We start from the raw sequence: 9967 nt of genomic DNA on the forward strand, positions 1-9967 counted from the left end.
TGTAAAGCTAATTTATTTTCGTGATAATTTTTATAAGTCCAAATAATTTAAACAAATGATTGACCATTATCAGAACGATAACTGTTCACCACCCGCATAAACGAGAACCTTAAAAAAACTTTTTGTTAAATAGTTTTGTCACCATTTCAGAGATCGTAACCACAATTTGAAAAATGGTAGCAAAACCTTTAAAATACCATATCGGAAATGGTACCCAACCATTTTTCATAAAGTTCGACCATCTGAATTGAGGGTGGTTAGCAACGGTAACCTTAAAATTCCCGAACAACGTTTCGTCAAATTACCATTTGTGTAATGGTAAAAATAAAGTTAATTTAAAAAAAAAAAGCGACCTTTTTCCCCGGTTTTTACTGTTTGAAAAGTGGTGTTTAAATAGTATTTTAAGGTTTTTCTTACAATTTTTAACCTTGCGTCTACTATTTTAGAAAGGGTTTGTAAATGGTTTTTTAAGATTTTTCTTGCTATTTTTACCTACGGCTACTATTTTGGAAATAGTTTCCATATGGTTATTTAAGGTTTATCCTACATTTTTTCGCAGTTTCACTATTTGAGTAATAGTTTTTAAATGGTAAATTGAAGTTTATCATACAAATTTACTACTTTAGAAATAGTTTTGAAATGGTTTTTAAAAGTTTTTCTTACATTTTTTACCTACTTATTTTTTACAGTATTGTTCACTTTTTGAACGGATGGTTCACAATAATAATATTTAAACTTTAGCGGCGATGTCGATTCTGTTTAGTTGATCATACTGCCAAAATCGTCCAAACCTGAAAAAATAAGAAGAAAAAAATCACAAAGTATCAAGTTGAATATAATATTCAAACAAATATCATATGTACCTATCTGATTATTCAGATTGCTTGATGCCAATCGTTTGTTTGCTTGGTCGCATCCTCGGCGGAACAATATTGTCGGCCGGTTGCCGGCAAAATCTCTTTTGATTACCGATCGAGTTCTTCAGCACCAGCTGTTCCGTTTTTATCAAGTTCTCCACGGCGCTGAAATGATCAACAAGAAAAATAAAAACAAAGTATTTTGTAAATCAAATGATTTGTTTGAAAATTATACCTGCGTACAAAACGTAAACAACAACCAGCCGTACAAACGATTAACATCAGACTGTTTTTGCCTGCGCACTGCGCAGTGCGCTTGCCTGCGAAAGAGCAGGTAACGGAGTGTAGCGAGAGAAGAGAAAGAGAGAGCGCGCAAGGCAAATTCAATTTTGCGTTGAATCCAAAATGTTGTTAACTACTAAATTGATTTAGAAGTACAAATATTGCCTAAAGAATTGGAATTAATAAACCATAATTTAAGACATGAGATTTTGCAATCTGCATTCAAAGAAAGGCGAGCCCTTGCGTTTGTGAAAGTTGCGCTTCCTTTGATGGTTGGCGTAAATTATACGTAACCAAGAATAACGGAGGTTCTGAAACTCAATTTCGTAGGGGTAAACGCCCTATTGGTATAAAATATCACACTACACCTCCACATCATCGATTCCGTTGATGCTAGAGAACTGAACCGTAATTCCGCTGGTCAATCTAACCGATCTGACACTGTGCAATCAGCAGCTCTAAAGGGGTACATACCATACCAATCAGCATAGCGCACCAGGTACGCGTGCTGTAGCAAGAAGACGCTTCCATCTTTCTCGGTCTTGGGCTGCTACTCTCCAATTTCCCAGGTTACAGATCTTCCGGATATCACCATTCACTTCTCGGGTGAGTTTTCAAAAAGCCGTAAGAGCCACTGCGACCTCTGACACTAATTTTCGTTTTTCTCGAAAATGAAACAAAATTTCATTTATTTCAAGTATGGGGCACTTGAAGGACGTGTAGATGAACAATCTCGAGCATTTTTGATGTTGGTTTTTCGTAAGTAGGTCGAATACCGATGCAAAAAGGACTTTGTTTACCAATGGCTGTTACGGCTTTTTGAAAACTAATCCGAGACTTGATCTCCCCACCGTGCGCGCGGTTTCCCTGCTCTCCTGCCTGTACCGCCAGCTGGTTCGGCGCGGTCAAAAAGCAGTCTGACAGGCTGGCTCTCGTCCATTCGGGCGACATGGCCGGCCCACCTGAGCCTCCCGATCTTCGCCTGGGTGGCGATGGTCGGTTCTTCAAGAAACGCGTGCAGTTCGTGGTTCATGCGTCTTCGCCACACTCCGTCAGACACCTGCACTCCACCGTAGATCGTTCGTAGCACCTTCCGTTCGGAAACTCCAAGGGCACGTTCGTCCTCCTGCCGCATCGTCCAGGTCTCTTGGCCATAGGGACTACCGGTCTAATCAGTGTTTTGTACATCGTCAGCTTCGTGCGGCGTTGCACTCGATCCGATGTGAGGGTCTTCCGTAATCCGAAGTAGGCACGAATCCCAGCAAAAATACGAGTCCGGATCTCTTTGCTGGTGTCGTTGTCGGCGGTTACCAGCGATCCTAAGTACACGAACTCGCTCACCTCCTCCAACTCATCACCATCCACAGTTAGAGAGGTGAGGCTTGGGGGGCCGACATCCTTCGAACCCCTTCCTCTCATGTACTTCGTCTTCGTCGTATTCATGCCAAGTCCTACACGCCTTGCTTGTACCTTCAGTCGGGTGTATACATCCTTCACCGTCTCCAGGTTCCTTGCCACAATGTCGATGTCATCGGCAAAAGCAAGCAACTGGTAGGACCTGTTCATGATCGTGCCACTCTTGTCAATGCCCGCTCTTCGAATGATGCCCTCAAGAACGATGTTGAACAGCGAACAGGATAAGCCATCACCTTGCCGCAGCCCGCGACTTGATCCAAAGGGTTCCGCTAAATCCCCCGAAACACGCACGTGACACATCACACCATCCAAGGTAGCCTTGATCAGCCGAATCAGTTTATCCGGAAATCCGTTCTCGTGCATGATCTGCCATAGCTGCTTGCGGTCGACTGTATCATAGGCTGCCTTGAAGTCGATGAAGATGTGATGTGTGGGCACGTTGTACTCACGACATTTCTCGAGGATCTGTCGGAGACAAAATATTTGGTCCGTGGTGGCGCGCGCGCCAGGTGAAGCCCGCTTGGTAGGGCCCCACGAACCTCCTTGCATGGGGTGACAGCTGACGGCAGAGGATCTGGGAGAGGATTTTGTAGGCCGCGTTAATAAGCGTGATGCCGCGGTAGTTGTCGCAGTCCAGCTTATCGCCCTTTTTGTAGATCGGGCACACGACACCATCCATCCATTCCTCCGGTAGCTTCTCCTCCTCCCAGATCTTGGAGATCAGGCAGTGAAGTCTCCCTCTTCACCGTCTCTAGATCAGGTGCCGGGAACTGTTCATCAGCTGCGGGCGCTCCAAGGTTGACTCCAACGCCGTCTCCGTCCGCTTCATCGCCGTTGAGGTGCTCGTTGAAGAACTGCTTCCACCTTTCCAACACCTCGCTCTTGTTTACGATCAGGTTTCCACCGCTGTCCCTGCACACGTCGGCTCGCGGCACGAAGCCTTTTTTTCAATTTATATTTATTTAAATTTCTTTTCCATGTACATTCATTCAGTTAAAATATTATTGAGTGTCCAATCACAAACGATGACTTTTCACCTCAATTTTAAATACTAGCAACTATCATTTATTCATGAAATATTGTAGCTTTCGCTATTCAGTGATTTCAAATGTAGGAGATCCTACATGTACAAAAGGGAAAAGGGATACCTTAAAACTAACTTATAAACTATATAAAGAGCGGAACGGCACGAAGCCTTTGCGGGACCGGTTCACCTTCTCGTAAAACTTCCGCGTTTCGTTAGCTCGGAATAGCTGCTCCATTTCCGCGCAATCTCGGTCTTCTTGCTGGCGCTTCTTAAGCTTGAAGACCGCGACCTGCCGATTCCGAGCCTGCCTGTATCGTTCCACGTTCCCTCTCGTCGCCTTGTGCAGCTTCCTGTCGTAAGCTGCCTTCTTCTCGGCGGTAATCCGTTGGCACTAGTCGTCGTACCAATCGTTTCGGCTGACTCGGATCGCACTACCCAGTGTGGCTTCCGCTGCACTGCCGATGGCTGAGCGAATACGGCTCCAACCATCTTCGAGCGAGGCTGCGCCAAGTTCCTCCTCACCTGGCAGATTCGCTTCCAGCTGCTGCGCGTAACTGTGGGCCACTTCCCCGTTCTGGAGAAACGCGGTGTTGAACGGAGGGGCCCGCCGGCTTCGGCGTTGGTTAAACACCGTCGACAGCTTTGAGCGCATGTCAACTCCAACTAGGTAGTGGTCCGAGTCAATATTCGCACCGCGAAAGGTGCGCACGTGCGTTACGTCCGAGAAGAATCGGCCGTCGATCAGGACGTGGTCGATTTGCGTTTTCGTCCGTTGGTCAGGTGATGTCCAGGTGGCTTTGTGGATGTCCTTTCGAGGAAAATAGGTGCTCCTGACCACCATTCCACGGGAGGCTGCAAAGTCGATGCAGCGTTGGCCGTTGTCGTTCGTGACCGCGTGTAGGCTTTCTGAACCTATTGTCGGTCGAAACATTTCCTCCCTTCCGAACCGAGCGTTCAAATCCCCAATGATGATTTTAACATCCTGCCGCGGACAGCCGTCGTACACATCCTCCAGCGTCGCGTAGAATGCTTCCTTCTCATCATCGGTCTTTTCTTCGTGGGGGCAGTGCACGTTGATGATGCTGTAGTTGAAGAAACGGCCTCTTATCCTCAACTTACAAATCCGCTCGCTGAACGCTGTGAAGCCGAACACGCGATCCTGCATCTTGCCCCGCACGATAAAGCCTGTACCCAGCTTCTTGTCCGTGCCGCCGCTCAGAAAAAATCTGGAATTGGTCTGCTGACCTGGCCAGTTTAGCACCTGCTCCTCCTCTAAGCACACCTCCTGCAGTGCCACAACATCGAAGTTGCGAGGTTGCAACTCCTTCGCTAAGGCGAATTCGAAACCCAAGAAATTCAAAGACCTGCAGTTCCAGGAGCCGAGTCGCCAATCGGTGGTCTGCTTTTCTATGGGCTTCTGCCGTTTGTTCCGGATTTCTAGCCTTCTTGCCATTCGCGATCCTCTTTTTCGGTAGGCAGCCTTATCAGGGCTGCGCTACCTAGTCTCGGGGTGGAGAACCACCTAGGGGCTACCGAGACCTAGCCCCGGTTTTCTCACGCTACCGTAACGGGGCTTTTATCTCGAAGCCTAACGGTCTTCATATCCGGAAGAGGACGTCCTGCGTTCGTGTGTTTATGCGCTTCTCTTTACTGCACACCAATTTCACAATAATACAATTTTTATTTTTTGCAGAAAAAGTTCTATACTTTTTGCCTGTTTTCTTTTTTCCAAAATTCGCACTCTCGGCACACCGCGCGCGGTTTCGATTAGTGTGCGTATACGCAAACGACACAACAGCACTGCCACAGGTCTTGTTGGTACACCACACTTCTTGCTTTGTTCTGCCTGCCCGCGACGACGACGATGGATGGCAAAAAATAATTTCACTTTTATGGCCCAGCCGTCGATTGCGGGTCAATTCTAACACACGATGCCGGTTCGCGACGCACTTCGGCGTTGATTGATCACACTTTCGGCCACGTCTGAACGGTACTTCTGCGATTCTGAGGGCACTTTCGCGGAGCCGCACAGAGATGCGATAATAACGCGCGACGCACACACACACAAAGCTCTAAAGGGGTGCCTTTGCGAATATCGTCTTTCGATGGTAGAGAGCAGTTCAAACGAATTTACTAACTTCCGCTCATCACACTCGGAACATTCCGTCATCTGGGGCGAATCGGGACTAGAGTCGGAACCCAGCGCTGCCATAGTGATACAATCACTTGCGAAAACACCGCTGTTATTCAAACAACGCGAGTCCAAGGCGAAACAGCTGAAACACTTACCACCGGATCCTGCGACTTAATCTCGCCGGCTTCTTTTCATCCACCTCGTTCTCTTCACTATGGCGACATTCAAATCGTCATCATCCTTACCTTTGTGTCTTCCACTTGAATGATCTCGTACAGATCGAGGCAGAAAAAAGCCCTTATGTCGGTGATCTGCAGCAGAACACGACGCGAAACGTCCAGATTGAACATCAGTCCACCTTGGTACTCGTCAGCGGCGCTCGCATTACCCTATTCAGATTTCCAGCCGGTTCTGCGGAATGAGCTTCGGCGCGGACGGATCAAAGTTCTTCCGCCCCATCTCTATAATCTTCAACACTTTCATAATTCGCTGGAAGAAAATGTTGTAGAACTGGATGCGTGCAGACTTCAGCTAGTTCCTTTTGTACATGAACCAGATAGTGAACTTGTGTACGTCATAGTCGCGGTCAACTCGTCCGACGCTCGCTGCGCACCGCCATAATCCTTCTTGTTGAACTTGTCCATATCCTGCTCCTTCAAGTTCATTATGTTCAACCGAAGCGAGGAAATCTTCATCTGCAGACTCTTGTCCGTGTTCTTTTCCAAGTACTCATCCACCAACGGTCGCGACGTGTTGGAAACGTCCGCCCGCGAGGGTCCCAAAATTGCGTTGATCAAATCCACACAGAACCGAACCGCTCCCCGACGTCACCCACCAACCGTTCAAGATGGCCATAATCGTCTTCACGTTGTCCTCGCCAAGATCGCCGCAAGCCAACATTTCCGTCAGCCCTTTCTTCAATTCTCCCGACCGACCTCGTCACCCAGATCGTACGACGCCACAATCTCCAGCAGCACCTGCATCATCGACTGGAAGTACATCTTCTGCAGCTTGTCCGTCGTCATCGACGGATCGTACGCCAACTGCCGGATGTAACTGCACAGCGTCGGCGTGTCCGCAAAGCTGCAACAGAGCAACGTTATTGAAACAGTTTAGATAGATTCCCTGAAAAACTCACGTCTTGATGTGGTTGCAAAATGCCGTCAGATCCACCATGTATTTACTAGAGACCCTAAATAGGGAGACTGGTTAAGCTGGCTAAATCGATCTGGCAACGTATGTTTTGAGCTTGGCAACACTGATAAGTTTTGCTGGGCGTAAAGGCAAATGCTCGTTTGGATACGTTTGGTACGTAAAATTCACTTCGACCAGTCTCCCTAATTAGGAAGTTGACTTTATAGCTGTCGGGCACCATTGCTAGTACCAACCACTAGTGTCTTCCTTTTTAACTACAAGGACTTCGCCGCCCTGGGCTCCTAAGTGTTTGAGTACGGCACGGAGTGACGGCGCCGGATACCCATATTTACACTTAGAATTTTAGAGCGCCCGCCGCGGGATTCGAACCAGCAACCTCTGGATTGTGAGTCCAGTGCGCGGTCCGATTGATCCACACGGGCGGGACTCCCTAATTAGGATCTCTAGTATTTACTCGTCCGACTCGATGTGCTGGAGGAACTCGAGCAGCGCCTGCCAGCGGGTTCGTTTTGTCCTCCTCGCGCAGCCCAAGCATCGTTGTGACGTCGTTGATGCCGTATTCACTGCCAGAAAATGGCTTACTTAAACAAAACCTACCTTTCCACCCAGTCACGAAATATTCTAGCAGAGCTGGTTCTCTCAGAATCTTGCTAGAACGATGGAACATTTCTGCTAGAAAGCTATAAAAATATACAGCTCTGTAAGAACTTTGCTAGAATCATGCTAGAACGTCATGACTGGGCAGAACTTCGAGACCCTTTGATTTTGAGGTAAAAGTGAAATAACTTTTTTTGAGCGTGTTTGACGTCTAAATCTGTCACACACGGGGCATCGCGTTTACGTCCTTTTTTTGGAGTTTGCACAGTTTCTACCGTCGGTTTCTACTTGGAATCGCTGCTACGACTGGTCCACCTAGATTTCTTCGGGTGGCGCACGTTCCGGTCGAGCTGTTTCCGGTGCTGGTGGACGAAGAAATCCGTAAGAAAGTGCGGAAAAATGCGTTGGCAAACAGACAGGGACACGTGCATGTGTTTGAGTGTTTCTTTCCGCTTATCGGACAGTTCCTCCGAGGTTAGATCGGTCACGATGACTTTGCCCATTATCTGCAGGACACAGTTGCACACCGCGTAATATTCCAGGTTCAACAGTTCGTCGCTCAGCGTGGATAATTGTGGAATGATAAGCTTCGGAGCGAGCAATTCCAGCTCCAGCAAAAACTTGCTTTGCCGTTTGGCTGTCGGCCGCGTCCACGTTGAGCCGCTCGATCAGTTCCTCGATCCTTGAACACAGCGGGTAGATCTCTTCATATAGCAGCATCACGCCGCCAGCGATCGGCGCAATAGACGCTTCGCAGTGCTCCAGAATCTGCAGGATTCGCACCGGCAAGGACAATGCGTGATTGTAGCGATTGATGGCCGTACCCGAAATTTGAAATATGCCGTCCACCAGGCTGCGGTTCTTGACGTACGACTGTTCCAGCGCAATGTCGCAGATTACGCTAAAAACGAAAATTTGTGATCGTCACAAAATAATTAAACGAAATATGCTCCGACTTACTCACCAAACGACTCCTCGGAACAGATTGTACAGCTGCACGATGCCCAGTTCCTCTTGTTGTCCCAGTCCAGTCCTGCTCAATGTCCGTTCTACTTCTCCCTCACACTTCTTCACCCTCCAACGCTGACCTTGGCCACGTTGAAGTGAGCATTGATGGCCTTCACAAGACCGCCGAGCAAGTACATCAAAATTTTGACCGTATTCAGCGCCGGCAAACGGTCTGCCTGCGACAGTTCTGACTGAACCAGCTCATCCGAGACCTTCGTCCCGAACCGGTCAATTGCGATAAACAGCAGATCGTACGCGCGCTTCAGGGTCTTTCCCGACAGCTGGCCCATATTGTCGTCAAAGTGGTCAAAGATGCCGAACGGATGACTGTTGAGGGCGGACCAGGCCGCATTCAGCTCATTCGGAATTTCGCCCAAATTCAGAACGCGCCCACGCAATTGTTGTTCTTGTCTGAGCTGAGCAGCTCGCAGGTTACCTGCAGGATCACAAACTGTCACTCTATTGTGGGAGTTTCCGGTCGGCGATGTCGGAAGTGGGAATCACACGAAAATCGAATTCTGCAACGAAACAATTGGCCAGAACCAGCCACCACTTGCACTCCCACCTAAAGTTTCGCAGCCGCAGCAGCGACAGCTTTTTGTTTTGACGGTTTTGACAGATGTTGAAAAGGGGGTTTGGCCATTTATGTTGACTGATTGATAAAGTCGATCTTTATTATGCAATGTTGGATACAAGCTGGCGGGCATTAAAACTTGGATGCAACCAACGACTTTAAAACACGTGAATTTTTTTTGAAAATGCAGTCTAAGAAAATTGACGAAAATTGTCGGTTTAGTTAAAAATAATTAAACAAAAAAATAAGGTCATGTAGTTGAATGTTGATGTCACCAACAAATTTCGGCCCAATGCTATGAAACTATTTTTTTTTCAACTAAAATTATGTACATACTTCATGTAGATTTAATAAAAAACATGGCATAATATAATATCTTCGCTTTAATTAGTCCCACCGTCGTTGGGTAGATCGTAAACTTTTCCAGCAACATAGTCAGACAAAATCTTGTTCCGGAATTTGCCCAAATCCGACTCCAGTACCAACCCAACCCCACAATAAAAGTTTAATTCTTTCATTTCTGGAGCAACATTTATAATGGGCGGTACGACATAGCTCTTACGGCCTTTGATTACACGCGTTTAAATGGGACGAAAGGCCGTAAGAGCAATGTCGTACCGCCCCTTTCAAATGTTGCTCCAGATTTGAAAACAAAACTTATTCAATTTTGGTAACAATTTTTCAAGTGGTTATTTAATGTTTCCATATGGTACTCGTGAATCAATATGAACCATTTGAACTTCAAAATTACCTTATGATTTTGGGTAACCATTTGAGAACATCTGCAAATAGTTTTTAAAGTTATCAAGAAATTTGTTTATCATTACAAACATTAAAATAACTCTATTACATATGGTGACCATTTGACAAACAATAATCAAGGTCCGCCAAATAACATTATTTCAAATGGTGACCTT

The 9967-nt window shown here is 46.8% G+C and overlaps 1 long non-coding RNA gene across 1 annotated transcript; it reads right to left on the reverse strand.

The window, feature by feature from the left end:
* Positions 1 to 457: 457 nt before the first annotated feature.
* LOC119770629 lies at positions 458 to 1158 on the reverse strand. Its single transcript, XR_005278921.1, has 3 exons — positions 1093 to 1158; positions 864 to 1022; positions 458 to 791 (listed from the first exon to the last, which is right to left on the reverse strand). It is a non-coding gene; the product is annotated as an uncharacterized LOC119770629 (long non-coding RNA).
* Positions 1159 to 9967: the final 8809 nt, after the last annotated feature.

Source organism: Culex quinquefasciatus, chromosome 3 (assembly GCF_015732765.1).
Source record: "Culex quinquefasciatus strain JHB chromosome 3, VPISU_Cqui_1.0_pri_paternal, whole genome shotgun sequence".
NCBI classification, from domain to species: Eukaryota; Metazoa; Arthropoda; class Insecta; order Diptera; family Culicidae; genus Culex; species Culex quinquefasciatus.